This window comes from Elephantulus edwardii, unplaced genomic scaffold (assembly GCF_000299155.1).
Source record: "Elephantulus edwardii isolate Elephantulus edwardi_28Jun2011 unplaced genomic scaffold, EleEdw1.0 scaffold00098, whole genome shotgun sequence".
Taxonomy (NCBI): domain Eukaryota; kingdom Metazoa; phylum Chordata; class Mammalia; order Macroscelidea; family Macroscelididae; genus Elephantulus; species Elephantulus edwardii.
In genome coordinates this window covers 3,218,377-3,235,718 of record NW_006399848.1, presented here as the reverse complement: position 1 = coordinate 3,235,718, position 17,342 = coordinate 3,218,377, and positions in this window count along the sequence as shown.

The following is a 17,342-nucleotide window of genomic DNA, read 5'->3' as shown; positions in this document are numbered from 1 at the left end:
ATTTTAATTGTATAAAACACATCACATAACTATTTCTTTAATGTGATGTCCTCCCTGTCACCACTTCAGCCTACCTAATTACAGTAATATTCTTTCTTTCTCATCTTCCATTCCTCTTTTCAGAAATAATAGACTTTATTAAAATATGTGCCCAAGAAGGAGCAGAAAATGGGACATGGGATCACAGGGCTGTGAGCAGTTCTCTGAAAGGACCAGAGGGATTGAGAACAGCACAACCCCTCACCACCTCAGAGCAGAAAACAGATAAAGAGCCCATAGCCCAGCCCCATGCCAATTGAGCCACCCCAGCAGCAAGAGTTTCGTTTATTCATTGTTGACTCACAGTTGTAGTTACAAGAATGAGGTTTAATAAGGAAATAAGATGAAGAGTGGGGGGTGCAATAAGTCCTGATTTAGCTCAACAGTTCCAAGGCACAATTCCTCAATTAGTCCAGGCTCTAGTTTCAGTTCAGCAAGCAGCTCCTTCCCCATCCCAGCCCCATTATCAGAAGCAAGGACAGCAAAACCTTTAACTATGGCCTTTTTCTCAAGACTTCTTTGATTACACTGTGGCAAGGTGTAATCTCGACAGCAATGTCACAGTCTCTCCACCACCATTACCAGGAGCGATGTCTCACTCTAACCAAGGTCTTGCTCCAGTCTGCCTTGTCTCAAGTCTTGGTGCTCAGTGTGGGAAGCACTCTCACTCTCATTCCTCCTAGTCCCACAGCTGTTGGTGCTTTGCAAGACCATATATCTGCAGTCAAAGTAGCTGGAGACCAGAGGTGGTTTAATGTAATGACTAAAAACAGCCATCTTTTAGGTCAACATTGCAATATTTATTTTAAATTTTTATTTTTCTCTTCTGGAGTTTAAAATAGCTTTAATTAGCTACATGATCAATTCTACATTAAAAATCTGGTAGTGTGGGGTAGGGTTGAAAATGTGCAAGAATGAATGAATAAAAATTTTAAAAAATGGTATTAAAGTTTCACTTTACTCATACAAGATCTCCAGTTATTATCTCTATGAACCTTCTGCATCATGTTTGCATCTAAAAACAACCAAGTTCATTTTTCCACATTGCTTGTTAGTTTATAGCATTTAACTTTGCTTTAACTGATAATTTTAATAGGGTTGCTAATTTAAATATAGGTGAATTGATAAGGTGACTGCTGCAATGGGCTCTTGTATGTCAGGAAGTGTGAGGATGGTGCAGGACAGGATGAGATTAAGATCTGTTGTTCATAGGGTCGTTATAAGTCATACTCAACTCAATGGCACTTAACAACAACAACAACAACATATCCTTAAAAACTGAGTTTGAGTCTCACCACAAAATATGGTGTTTCTTCTATCACTGCTGAGAGAAGAAAAGCAACATTAAATTATTTCTCTGAAATTTAGGAAATGCATCCTTAATGTATGCTTTCAGTAGCTGTTTTCAATATGTTTTTGTCATTGCTGTTAAGAGCTGTCACCCTTTGTATAACAGACATATGTTAAACTCCATGCTAGGCACTAGTTACAAAACAGGGAAGAACTATCTTCCTTTACATTTCATTGAGGAAGAAATACTTTTAAAGAAAAATGTGCCATTGTCTACAAATTAATTTGAAAAAATGTTAATTTTACATACTTTTATACAGTCGTATTAGTTCTTATTTTGTTATCTTTCTAAAAAGTATTTTATGTATAATTTCCCAGTGTGGAACATTATTTCTTTATTACGTTTCTTTCATAAACATATAATAGACTTCCTCATAGTATTAAAAAAGGAGAAGATAATTAAGACATGATGAATAGAAATTGATCTAGTTTTACATCTCCAAGGGGAATTGCTTTATTCAAACTGTACTACAATTATAGAATGGCAAGCATCATTATAGGACTCTTATAAATGAGCAATATGTCATAAATGAAATATATCTGATAAAAATGCTAAATATTCACTTCTGGTAGGTCTGCTTTGAATGTCAGCCTTGCCAAATTGGTGTTATGCATACCAGGCAAACGTCTCAGTGCTAAGCATGCCTGCTAGTGGGGCTGGCACATATAATGAATAATGATTATTGCGGTCTTTGTAATGACTCTGAGGGAATGCAATGCTTTTTCAATCTGTTTGTGTGCACTGCAACTGCTATATTATAGAATTTCACTCTAAAATTGCATTGCTTTTTATATTCTATTAATGAATTTTTCATTTGAAGGGGGGAAAAAACCTCTAAATAGAAAAAGCTTACTCCTTTCTTTCGAGAAGTGCCTTGATAGGAATTGCTTTTAAGGTTTTGTGACAAAATAAAAGAGAAATATGTGCTTAACCTCAATACATACCTGATTACATATACCCATTCAATATTCAACCTACATATTTATCTATTTATCAGAAATAATTGTGAAAACCTCTTGAAGATATGGTTTCTTCTTTGTCATTTTTCCTAAGGAAAAATACACCAAATAAATACATCCATTGGAAACAATGATTTCAACTGCATTTAGGTAATTTTAATTGCACATTTATGAACCTTATATGGGTTCTAGTCTTTGGAATTTACTTCTCTTCAGTTGAGCCATATAACCATGCAACTGAATTCTGAAGCCTTTCCCAAAATGAGTAGGTTAAAGTTGTTACATGCAACACTTATAAATGTACGAGATCATCCTCACAGTTAGTCTTGTCCCAGCCTCACTGATGCCCAATAAATATCTGACAAATTACCTAACCGTTGTGTTTCAGAATCGAGACCTTGGTCTTCATAACTTGCCCCATCACATTAAAAGTCTAGAGTTTACTTTATTCTTGACAGTCTTTGAGAGTTAAGGCTTTACCTCAAGTCCTGGTTTAATTTCTGCTGAGAAGATTTATCTCAACATTTCCAAGGAACAGTTCTTCAATTAGTCTAGGCTCTGATTTCATCCTAGCAGTCAAATCCAAATTATTCAGCAAGGTATGCCTCACAGCAGTTATAAGTCAGATCCACCTTCAAGCATCGAGCAAGAACAAAAAAAAAAAAACCAAAAAACCACAAACAACCCTTTAACTGTGGCCGACACAAATGCAAAAAGCTCAGGTCATACCTTGCCACAGTTTCTCAACAGCAATATCACAGTCTTTCCGCCACCATCACCAAGGTCTCACTCTCAACAGGGTCTTGGTCCAGTCTTTCTCAAGTCTTGCTTTGACAAGCTTGGTCACATTAAGTCTTTCTATCTAGTCTGGAAAGCACTCATTCTCTTATCCTAATCCCACAGTTGTTAATGATTTGTAAAACCATGTGTCTACAATTAAGGTAGCTGGAGATCAGATGGGGCTAACTATAATGGTGGAAAAAAGCCAACTTTCAGGCTAACACCACAATAGTAAACTCTGTGTATATTTCAATTAAGTGGTATGATGACTTATACACAGTAGAAAGTTTTATTGGCATATTTTAGGAACAGATTACAGCAAAAAGTGGAGCTGCATTTGTAATAGTCAATTCCCTTAAAGGAGATTTATCATAAATCAGTTTGTGGAATTTCCAAATCAATAAACTTCTTAAAAAGTTTAGTAAATGAGAACAATTCTAAAGCAATATAACCAAGGTTCTGTGTCGTAATTTTTTTTCAGTGATTTGATAGACATTCTCACTCTTTCAAAATATAATCCTTTACTGTATTTTCTATTAATTTCTGATTATTTTATTTTAGTTGATAGATTTTATCATTTTCCATAATAATTTTCATATCACATACTGATTAAACTGCTGATTCATTATTCTATTTAGCCCAGAAATTTTAGCTTGGTTCTTTGTGTCTAAATTAGTTAATGTTTGTCTTCATTTACATTGATCTGGAGCCTATTGGCACTGTTACCCACACTTCTCCTTGAATCAGGTTACATTGCCCTTCATTATTTTCTCTGCAGCCAATTCCAGTTTCATTTACATACTTAGAAATTTTGTTTCAGCACCTTCATCCAATTCATTTATGTATATTACAAACAACCAGCCAGCTGAAATTGAACTGTGGCCCAAGTACCAAAAAAAAAATCCGTCTCCAAGTGAAACAAACCAACAAGAAAGAGGTACCAAAACCTCTGTGAGCTCTGTGCTGAAGCAGTCGTAACAGTTCTCAAAGTGCATGAAAGACAAGCGGGGAGGAGAGTGAGGAGCAGTCAGGAAAGAGGTTGGGAAATATACCCAGAGATGCAGCTACACGTTTCCCATTAATTTCAGTCAGGGACTCAGCATGAACCTGAATACGGGATTTAGCCTGAAGCAATCTGTAAGGTTTTGGGAAAGTTAGTCCTGCAACTGAAATGAGTTCCATGATGAGCTGAGATGAAGGATCAGCAATGCTAGTAATGAAATCTAGATATTAGGTTCAACAGTATTGGTGAGAGGATGATCTGAAGAGAGTGTCTGCAGGGAAGGTCTGTAACTGACCAAAGTATCTGTTCCCTTGCCTAATTTCAATTTTAATTCATCACATAAATAAAAGCAGTCTCTGCAGAAAGCCTATTGGTCAATTTCCACATTAAACAAACCAACCAAAAAAATCAATCAACTTACAAAAATCGAATGTGTGGTGAAAATTACTTTGAAGAGGAGTGCTGAAGAAAACCTATATTCATAAAATAATACTGGAAAAATCATCTCTGTTTTGAAAGGATACAGGAAAGAATAAAATGTGTTTCTAAAATTCTATGCTTGAGACTTCTAACTAGACTTATCTCAAACTCAGGAACCAGGAAAATCATCTATTCATGGAGAATCTGAGTAGTGATGACAGTGTGAAAACCACAATATGATTTTAAAAAACTGCAGGACACAACCAAAAGAAGACTCTAAAGACAGCAAAAGGAACAGTCAAGTCGAAGTGTCAAAGAACAAATGCCTAAAAATCAGCTTTCTCACTGGTGCCTCAAATCCTGGGATACCTGTTAACTTTGTGGTTCTTTGCTGCCAATCAAACTATCTGTCAAGCTTTCTTGGTCTTCCCTAGTGACAGTGAGAATTTCTCCACTTATATGCTAGTTCACATTTTCTAACTAGACTTGCCATTGTTTCCCCTGTTGATTTTTGGCATTAGTTTGTCTGGTCAGATCTGAGATTGACCCATATCCTGTTTGCTAGGATACTGATTTTCAAACTGGGTCTTATAGATTGTTGATGAACCCTGCAAAGAATCCCAACTGGAGTTACCAGTGTTTCACTGCAAGTAAACTTAAAATGTTGTATAAGTTTAAAAGCTTAAAAATGCTAAAGGGAACACATTTAAATATGAATATTATACAACACAAGATTGTACTGTGTTGGAATTGATCCCTCACTTTTCAATTCAGTTTTGTGCAAAATTATTTGGCAGGGTTTTTCCTGTTTCTCCATCACGTAAATGGAGCTTGTGTGTATTATTAAACAGACTGCTGATCTATATTGCTTTTTCATCTGTTTCTGTCTTCTGTGAATGTCTATACAATCATTAAGTTAAATTCAAACCAAGGCTCAGAAGATCTTTCTAACACACAATTTCATTTTGTTGTAATTGACACTTGAAGAATGGGAAATAATGTGCTATAATAGCATACTACAACCATTTCATGTTCTTTTTATTTCATATATTTCTAACTTTTTTATTCATGAAAAATTCAGTCCATTTCAGGTATTGTTAGGAATTTAACTTTAAAACAAATATTCTTTATTCCACAGCCTCTTTAAAACTTTTCAGTACATTTTAATTGAATGGTATACTGGGATTTGTAGGGAGTTGTGCTGCTAATACAAAGGCCAAGCCTCTCCGTAGGCTAAAATCTCTTAGCAGCTATGTGGAAGAAAGGTGAGTAAACTCTCCCCATGCAATCTGCAATCTTGGAAACCCAATGGATAGTCAGCTCTATGTTGGCTCTAACATAACAGCAATGAGAGCATGTAACTGAGAATGTGAGGGAAAGTAGTTTTTAAACTAACTATTATCTTAAAAAACTATTTTTATAGAACTAAGAATATTACCAATGCATATGTAAGAAAAAGAAAAATCACCTGAATATTGAAACAGATGTTAACTAAGCAGGACTGACAGACACTCATTTCCTAAACAACATGCCTCCAGAAACTCCATGCACTTTGACGAATGTCGATAGTCACAGAGGGTCTTCAGGACTTTTGTTCACAGGGTCTCTCTGAGCCATGCTCGACTCAAAGGCAATCAGCAGCAACACAATTATCATCTTGTTTTGAAAAATATAAATTGATAAAAATGACCAACATTTATAAGCAACTCTTTGTTTTTCATAAGAATGACACTGCAGGACCATCACTCATTTGCTAATTTGTCTCACTATGATGTCTTGTATGTTGCTATACTACTTAAAGCTGCAACACCACCAATAATTCAACTATGAGCAGGGCTACCTGTAATGAATACATTTCCGTGAAGCTTCCAGAATGAGAGAGACTGAGGAGGAGGATCTGGAAACCTAATTCTCGGGAAAAGAAATGACTATGAAAACCATATGAATAGCAGGGGAACATTGATATAAGGCAGAGGATGCGTCCCTCAGACTGGGGGAAGGCAGCCTCATTGAAAACACTTGACCATAATGATGTTGATGGTGTCAAATTATATTTGCTGATGGGGTATGAGTCTTGAGAAATATACACCTGCAGATATCCATCCAAATATAAATTATAGACATAGGAAAATTAGAAGACAACAAAAATGAAATAGAATGCATAAATATCAGTATCTTTGATGTTAGATATGAGTTTCAAGGTATTGGAATTGTTCATTTCAAATTAAACAATTACACAGTCAACTATGATATGAATAATGAATGAAAGAATAATGGAGTTACAATAATTGGGAAAACAATAATTTCAAGAATTAAAAGAATTTTCAATTGAAAGACATTTCAAGAATTGATAAGGCAATATTTAGGAATATGAGTTAATGTAACTATTGTATTTATGAATAAATAATTAATGATAAAGATGAAGAGACTGAATATTTTTACAATATTGGCAATCTCAAGTTTACTAAACACACAATAAGAGGCACTGGTAGTGACTTGAAAATGAATATAATTAGAATAAATAAGATCAGTAGTTGGAAAGTATGGCTCTGGTATAAAAAATTGTTATGATAAAATCTTCAAGACAATTACTTTATTCATAGTAAATATCTTTTTTCAACAATACAAATGATGAATATATGAATAGAATATACAAATATAAAATCCCTATGTAAATGGAAATTGACAAGAGAGAAGCTCAATATCATCAGTCAAAAGAAGGTTGATTGTCAAACACAGTCAATTGATCATAAGAAAATGTAAGTTAAAGGAAATTAAAGTAAGCACAAATATTACTATCTGAAACGACTTTAGAATCATTGTAAAAATAATTTTAATGCAGTGAATGCTAATTTCTAAAGAACAGGTGTGTTATGGGATAAAATCAAGAACATCATGCATGAAGAAAGAAAAAAGTCACTAAAAGATAGGGAGAAGTAAATACATATTAAGGAACTGAAAATTTCCCTCTATCTAATGTAGAGTAGCTTAAGTTAACTGAAGAAAGTATGATGTAAAAAAGATGATTAAAAGATTTCAAAGAGCTGCTTCAGAAGAAACAAAAATAGTTTTATAATGGAATATAGAAAGTGCAAAGTCCTGTCACTAGAAAACCTAGTAAGAAAATAATACGAGACATTTCTCAAGCTAAAAAACAAGAAAAATTAAACCCTCAGCTTGCAATAGTAAAAGATATTGACAAGATATTGAATGACAAAAGAAGCATCAAAAGAAGATGTAAGGAATACACTAAGAATTTGTTGTTTTTCCGTCATCCTAAGACTAAGAAGATGATTAAGAGATGATGATAGTGAATACAGAAGTTAAAACCTGACATTAGTGAAAAACAAAACTCCAGGAAATGGAATAACGCCAATTATTTCAGCAACAGTTTGATATTTCAGTATAGTGACTCAAACAATCTGATGCTTCAACAACAGAGGCAACTTGACCATGCCATGAAATTTGAAAGCCAACTACCTAAGCACACTGGAAAATACTGGTTTTTGTGTATTAGATCTTTCTCCAATCTTAAATTTCTTCATCTTTTCCACACTAGTTGGTTCATAAATTTATTTATTAATGTGGAAACTATTTTCTGCCATTTATATTAATCATTCCAAAGAAAATTTATACATAATAAGGTAGAAATTATTGAGAAATATTAATAAGACAGATGAATAAAGTTTTGCTGTAAATCATTCTAAAATAGTTGCAAAAATATCTGAACAAAGAAATACAAAAGGCTCTACTTGGTTTTGTTAAAAATTATGGAATGAGGGATACTATGGTTAATATGAGAGAAATCTTGGATGAAAACAGAAAATACTATAAGTAATTTACTGACTATACAAAGGCATTTGCACTGGATGAATCCTAACAAATTTAAAGCTGTGAAGTACAAGAATTTCAAGACCATTAACTGTGCTCATACAGTCCTTAAGCCTGAGGCCAGTTATCTGAAGAAAGCAAGTTCATACTGTGTGCTTTAAAAATAGGAAAAGTGTACTTCAGGTTTGTTTTCATTCACTATACTTATTCAGTCTGTACCCTAGGTAAATAATGTGACAAGTGGGACTACAGGAAGATGAATACAAAAGCAAGATTAGAAGAAAATTCATAAACAGTCTGTTATATGCAGATGGCACAACTTTGCTTTCAAAAAGTGAGACACTTGAGCCACAGAAGAGGAGAAAGTTATTCTAACCACTAACATCTGCTGAGATTTGGAGGAAGGGGGGAGGGATATTCTGAGCAGCACTCTTAGGCCTTGCCTATTTCTAGGGGAAACAACTCCCTCCCATCAAACTACAGGATAGGCCATCTCAGCTGGGCAGTAGGAAAGACTCCTACTCCCTGTTCCTCTAAAGACAATCAGATGAGGATCTCACCACAGGAAACGGGGAACAGAGCCACCCCTAGATGACCAGCAGGGAAGACTGACACTGAGAAACTGAATCAGAAAAACATTTAAGGTCTGCAGTTTATCAATAGCATGAAAAAGATAAGGCACTGACAATAGCCTACACAGAAGCAACAGAAATTGCCTCACACATACCCAGATGAACTTCACATAAGGCAAAGGAGCCAGCAGGTAGTTTTAAACATTATGAAAAAAGTAAAACAAATTTTCTCTTGAAAAGCAGATCAGATTATAGACCCAATGACTATCCAAGAGAGGAGACAGAGGAAATATTTCAAAGTAGTTACATAAATTGGTATTGAATAAATTACAAATGATGGAAGAAAGAGTTGAAACCATACAATATTACAAGAATTTTTATAATGTCACCACAAGCCAGAGAAAGTACAATTAACACATTATGAAACACAACAGAAATCCATGAAAATGCAATCCAGACTATCAAGACCAAAATTGCAAAATTATTCAACAGGTTGGAAGGATTAAAAAGAAAATACAAAAATCCCAACCCTAGAATAGAAGGAATGGAATAAAGAATCAGCAAGCTAGGAGACAATAAGCTTAATTTGAACTTAGTAAGAGAAAAAGAAGACAAAGAAAAATTAAGACAATATTAGAATCATAGGAGGTAGCAGCAAACATAACAATATACATATGATAGGAATAGCAGAAGAGGAGGGAGTGAAAAAAGCATTGAGAAATATTTGAGAGTAGTGTAAGAAGAAAACTTCCAAGGTATCAAAAAACAAGGAAACCCACATTCAAGACACTCAGCCAAATCTAAACAGACTAGACCTCAAAAGAAAAACATAAAGGCATATCATAGTGAAGTTCTCCAAAATGAAAGACAAGCATAGAACACTAAAAGCAAATGAGAAAGTAAAAGTCATCTGCAAAAGAGAATCAATTAGATTAAACTTTGACTTCTCAACAGAAAACAATTGCCAGCTAGCAAAGCTGTCCATCAGATATGAAAAAGAAATTGGGTCATTTGTAGAAAAGCAAGAACTTAAGGAATTTGTGAAAAAAAGATCAATTCTACGATACTAAGAGAAATACTTCACACAGAGACTTAGGAAAGTGGATAGACCAAAATAATTACTAACAACAGAAAAAGGAACACAGCAAAATAATAGTGATAAAACATGGGCTGTCAATAACCACATATAATGTAAATGGCTTAAATGCACCAATTAAAAGAAATAGAGAAGCAGAATCAATTTTAAAAAAAAAAAGCCCATCCGTACGTTGCCTGCAAGAGACACATTTTAGAAATGAGGAGAGTGATAAACGAAAAATCAAAGGGTGGAATAAATATATCAAGCAAATGGCATCCATGAGAAATCAATAATGGCAATACTAAACACTGATAAAATAAACTTCAGGATGAAAGCCAACTTAAAAGATAAGGAAGGGAACTATATATAATGATGCAAAGCACAAAAGATCAAGAAGATATAACTTAGTTAACATCCACACACTAAATCACAAAGCTGCAAAATACATAAAACAATGGTTCACAGAGTTGACGAAAGAAATAAATAGCTCCACAACAGTAGTGGGTGACTTTAACACACCACCCTCACCAAAGGACAGATCAACTCAAGAGAAACTCAAAAACATGAGGAAGAAGAAAGCTATATAATTAGGCATTTCAACCTCATACACATATGATTATGCTTTACCTAATTAAAACTCAAATTACTTTCTTCTCAAGTGCACATGGTACATTCTCTGGAATTGAACATATATAAGAACACAAAGCCAGCTTCAATTTAAAAATAAAAAAAGAATACAAAGTATCCTTTCAGACCACAGCGCCTTAAAACTAGAAATTAACAACAAAAAGATAAAAGGATTAATAAAAAAACCCTTCATGTGAAAGGCAAACACCATCCTGCTTCAGCACTATTTGGTTGTGCCAGAAGAAATAAAAAAGAAAGAAGCGCCTAGAAAAAAATGAAAATACAATGTAGCAAAATCTTTGGATACAGGTATGGCATTCCTCAGAGTTTTGCCTAATAAATAAACTACTTAACACCTCTGCCAAAAAGAAAAAAAAAAACACCAAAAAACCCAAGTTAATCCCACAGTCTCTAAAAGAAAGGAAATTATAAGGACCAGGACTGAATCCATAGGATAGAAAACAGAAAAACAATTGAAATCATCTATAAAACTAGGACCTGGTTCTTCCAAAAGATTAATAAAATGGGCAAACCATTGAAAAACTTAACAAAAGGGAGAAAAGAGAAGATAAAAGAACTTGAATAAGAAATGAAAAAGGCAGTATTTCAACAGAATGAACTGAAATTAAAATTATAATAATAGAATATTATGGAAGGCTTTTCTTTGACAAATTTGAAAACCTAAGCAGGAGTGGTACCAACTTTCGAAAAACTTTCCTCCAGAAACTCTATTAACTTGGAGAAAAGATAAAAGCTTTTCCTGTTCAAAACTACTTTTGTTCATAGTCACTAGGAGTAGTCTATGACTCAAAGTCACTTAACAACAACATATGTAATGTACAAATTCCTAGAAACTCACACCATACCCAAACTAATAAGACAGAGTACAACACTTAAACAGACCTATCCCAAAGGAATAAACTGAGCAGATCATAAAAAGAGCAAAAAACAAAACAAAACAAAACAAAAAACCCAAAAAACAACCAAACAAAAAAATCTAGTCCTGGCTCAGATGGCTTTATTGGGAAGTCTACCAAATATTGAGAGATGAACTATTACCAATTCTACTTAAATTACTTTTAAAAACGGGGGGGGGGAAACCCAAACAAGGAACATTTCCAGAGTCATTCTATGAAGCAAGCAAAACTCTAATCAAAGAAGAAAACTTGGACCAATATATCTAACGGACACAACAAACATATAAATCCTTACAAAATCCTGTCCAATAGAATAAAGCAGCATATAAAAAAATAATCCATCAAGACGAAGTGGTATTTGTAACAGACATATTAGGATGGTTAACATGAGAAAAGCAATTTAAATTATTTATCACATTACCAAAGCTAAAAACAAGAACAACATTATCCTATCAATTGACACAGAAGAAGCCTTTGGCAAAATCCAACACTACTTCTTTATTACAATATTAAATAAAAAATAGAAATAGAAGGTAATTCCCTCAACATATTGTGAAGTACATACGCAAAATAAACAGCCAACATCTTTCTCAACAGAGACATACTAAAGATATTTCCATTGCAAACAGGGACCTGGCAAGGATGCTATCGCCATTCTTTTTGATATTGTATTGAAAATACTTTCTAGAAGACAATAAAAAAATAAGAGGCAAGAAAGGATAAGAAGTATAAATTTAGGAAAACACTTTTGGGCTCTTCTCTGCTCTGTAATAGATTAAAAATTCTATGTTATCAGAGACCTTCAGAGAAACATTATATAGCTCCTGCATTTAAAATAATGTTCAGCTAAATGAAAAGATAAGAAAGTATCTGCTAGTTCCAGTTCTTTATTGCTCATAGTTTGCCTTTAAGGTATTAGCTCTATGTAAGTTAGGTTGTGCAGATCTAGTCCCAGACCAGAAAATATAAGTAGGGAGGCATGGAAGACTATTGGCTTTTCAGTCCTAAACAAGAATAACATAGAGGAAGGAACCCATTCGCTGTTCCTACAATGTAGCACTGTTATCAACAGGGTCACGTTATTCAAAGAGCAAAACCAAGGGCATGCAGCTATGTTAATGTATTAACTGAATCTAGTCTATATTAGAGTGGACCTTTAACCATAGGTCTAATTCACTGAACATTATTTCATTGGTTAAAGAGAGCCAAACCATATCACATATGGCTTATAATAGATTTTAAGTGATATTCTAGCTAATGTTAGATGGATCATGGCTGAAAGCAGAGTGTAAAAGAGAAATGTCTGTGCTTCATTGACTACTCAAAGGCTTTTGACTGTGTGGATCACAACAAGTTGTGGCCGATTCTGAGAACGGGAATCCCTAAACATTTGATTGCGCTAATGCAAACTCATACTTGAACCAAGAGGCAGTCATCAGAACAGAGGAAGGAGACACGGCATGGTTCAAAATCAGGAAGGGTGTATGCCAGGGATGTATTCTGTCTCCACACTTTTTCAATCTATATGCAGAACAGATCATCTGGGAGGCTAGGCAGGATGAGGAGGAATGTGGCATCAGGATTGGAGGAAGATTCATCAACACCTGCGTTATGCAGATGACACAACTCTGCTTGTTGACACTGAGGAGGACCTGAAGCACTTGCTGCAGAAGGTCAAGGACTGCAGCCTTCAATATGGATTGAAGCTCAACATCAAGAAAACAAAGATTCTCACCATTGGGCCAAGTGGCAACATCATTATAGATAGTGAAGAGACTGAGATTGTAAACAGTTTTCATTTACTTGGCTCCACACAATCATCATTCTTGGTACTAGCATCCAAGAAATCAAGAGACAAACTGCATTGGGAAAGTCAGCTATGAGGGACCTCTCCAGAATACTGAAGAGAACGATGTCAGTCTAGAGACTAAGGTGTGCCTGATCCACCATAGTCTTTGCAATTGTTTGCTATGCATCAGAGAGCTGGACAAGGACTAGGGATGATAGGAGAATTGATGCCTTCGAGCTCTGGTGCTGGAGAAGGGTGTTGAATATACCATGGACTGCTAGGAGAACAAACAGGTTTGTGCTGGAGAGGGTGAAACCAGGCTGCTCCTTGGAGGCAAGGATTCTGAAGCTTCATCTGACATACTTTGGGCATGTTGCAAGGACGGACCAGTCCTTGGAGAGGAACATCATATTTGGGAGGGTGGAGGGACAACACAAGAGAGGAAGACCCTCAATGAGATGGATTGATTTAGTGACTGGGGTAATGGAGTAGATGTTTCAAAGACAGTAAAGTTGGCACAAGATAGAGCAGGGGGCACTTGTACATAGGGTCGCTATGAGTCACAAGTGACTCGAAGGCACATAACAACAATCATATGTTTTATACGTCTTTATGTTTCAAGATCCATCATTGTCTCTGATTTCCAACTATCTTTATTTTTAAGGTTCCCATGAATGTAGATTGATTTATTTGCTGCTTCCTTCTAGGATTATCTGATTTTCTGATCTTATTTCTAGTTATTGCCTCCTGTCTGGCCTCATCTCTCGTGCATTTACAGAAATAATTACCACACTTTATGTTATTTTGGAAAATCAGCAGAGCATATAAGTAAGAACACAGATCTCAAGAAAATCCTTTTGCCTGAAATGTTGGTTCCACCTTGTAGAACATGTGTGATATTGGGCAAATTATTCTCTTTGTCTGTGAAATTATCCATGAATATATTAAATAGTATTGTTTTTATATGCAGTGGAGTTGGAAACCAACTCACTGCTAATCCTACAGTGAGTTTTCAGAGGCTATAAATCAATGAGGGAGACATTCTTTCTCTCACATAGCAGCAAGTGGATTTGAAACGTGTGCCTTTAAGTTGATAACACTTCCTGCTAGACCACTACAGCTCCTTGTACAGTTGTAGTGTGAATTAAGTTAACATATGTGAAGTACTAAAAGTAATATTAAACCTGCACAATAGAAATCCCTGTTAGGAGTTTGTTGATGAAATATACTACTTAGGTTTTAACTGAACATAGTTTTTTTTCCCTCTATAGAATTTTTCATTTGTATTTAGCCATAGAGAAAGGGCTCAACACATCAGTGACTGCTACATGACATAGGTTATACATTATGAAGAAAATCTGTTTGAATCTAGTTTAATATTTAAAGATCAGTGGACACTAAAAAAACCCATAATTTAGTCTATAATTTTGTGGTGACAGATATGCATACAAAAACTTTTACATGTATATCAATACTAGTTAAACAAACTATGCTTATACTTTCAAATAATTTTTTTTATATTGTTATATTTTATTAATTTTACTATTAATTTATACTCTATTACTGCAAAGATCTTTGAAATTGTACAGCTATTATTAAAACACACTTGCTAGTTAAAATTAGGGCTCATTTGTTGTAGTGAATAAATGTACATCAGTTGGAGTTTGTGTCATAATATCATTTACTAATATGCATTTTAAATGCAAGTTTGCATGAAATTTACATAAAGACAAATCAAGAATTCCAAATGATCACTATTTTTCTTATTCACTTTCATTTTTTTTCTAAATTTCTTAGTTACATCACCAAAAATGAAATCCATTTAAACCTCAGAACATGCATCTATTTTATCTTACCACTTCCCTGGTGCATCCTAAAAATCAATAAATACACTGAGCACTTGGAAAATTGTGCCTCCTTTCATTTTTAAAGAACTATTCTATGAACACTACGAAGAATAATTTGGCATGGATTCCATTTTATTCAAACCATTAAAACTATACTGTTAAATTGCTTATACACAAACTTTCAGACAGAATTACGTTGTTTTCAAAAAAACAGGCAAGTACTAGATCTGACCTGGAAAACTTTTGAAAAACAACTCATAAAATTTTGCAACCTGATGATTAAAGTTTCTTCATTATACAAACTATGCCAGATGGGATTGTAAGCTGTATTGTAACCATTATAGGACAGTTTTACTCAAGGTATTAGATGTTAAAAACAAAAAAAGAACTTTGCCTTCTGCCCAGCAAAAATTCTATTTTTCCTTACACTTAGCAAAATTTAGCTCATATATATACACACACACATATATATATATAATAGAATATAGTATATAGAATATTATATATATATATATAACTTATTTGCATTTTTTACATTAAAATTTATTCCATGAACGGGGCATCATGATTGTTATGTGTCTTTATTACTGTGTATTTGGTAAAAAATTTGCTTGGTAATTTTCCTGCCTATACTGTACTAAGCTATTACACCATTTCTTTGCATTGAATTTTTACTTTTGTCTGTAAGAAAATATACATTGGTGGACTACAGAAAGAAAAAGAGCATAATTTGCTCAAGAATAAAGTCCTAAAGGCAGGATGGAGTAGGATAGAAGGTTTAATGGAGAATTACAGGGAGGAAATGGGCAAATGCAGATAATTGTTGTTGTTAATTGTTATGTCTCCCAAGTGGACTATGATTCATAGTGACCCTACAACTGATGGCTCTGTACCTTGCCCTTTCCTGAGCCAACCTCACCATATCTGACACACCTGACCCAATTGCCATAGTTACTGTTAGTTACGTAGTTAGGTGCCATCTTACCCAGGGTCTTCCTCTCCTCTTCTGACTTCCTATCATGATGTCCTTCTTCAAGGATTGGTCCCTCCTGGCCACATGCCCAAAATATATGAGAAGGAGACTCATAATCCTTGTTCATAGCAGTGTTATTCATTTTTGCAAGAACATGGAAACAGCCCAAGTGTACAGCCACAATCAAATGGATTAAGAAATCATGGTACTTTCACATGATGGAATACTATTCACCATGTAGGAGCAATAATTCTGAAAATCACTAACTTGGGAGGGACTGGTAACCATTATGCTAAGTGAACTAACTCAGGTCCAAAGGACAAATACTGTGCATGACCATTATTTAGAAATAGAAAGCTAACTAGTAAAACGTGTATGAAGATCCAAGGGAGGGGACTGGAGCAGAGGGGTGAGGATGGGCAGGGGATAATCATATGGTGGCACAATTTGATGGGTGAAGGGAGGGATGTGACAAAGGAGATGGGAAAGATTCCATATTAAAAAAAATGTATACAGACTTTGTTAAGTAAACTACTATAAAATAAAAACGGTTTAAAAATAAAAATACTAGCATGCGTGGAACACCCTGGTTTCACCCTTCCAGGAAAGACTTTGTTCTCTTGGTGGTCCATGGTATGTTCAGCACTCTTCTCCAGAACCACAATTCAAAGGTATTGGTTCTCCTGTGCCATCGTTAGTTGCAATTCAGTTCTCAGATGTATAGCAAGCAATTGAGAAGATGGTGGCCCATATCAGGAGCATCTTAGCCGCTAGACCAACATTGTTGTCTTTAGCAGTCTGGAGGGGTCTCTGACAGCAGACCTTTTAAAAACAATTTGACTTTTGAACTGTGTTCGTTAAGGCTTTTGAAATCTTTTGTTTGCTGTTCAAGAGGATGTATTAGTAAGCAGAGACCACCCTCAAGGCAGCTGAGATATATCTGGGTTACATTCAGGATTAACAACTCTTTGATGTATCATTCTCCTATCCTCTACATCCTGCAGTTACAGAAAAAATTGCTTCTCTAAAGTGGTACATCCTCCCTGGTACAATGACAGACACATAGATCAATGGAATCGAATTGAGAATCCAGAAATCAACCCATCTATCTATGGTCAACTGATCTTTGACAAGGAGATGAAATCAGTGAAGTGGG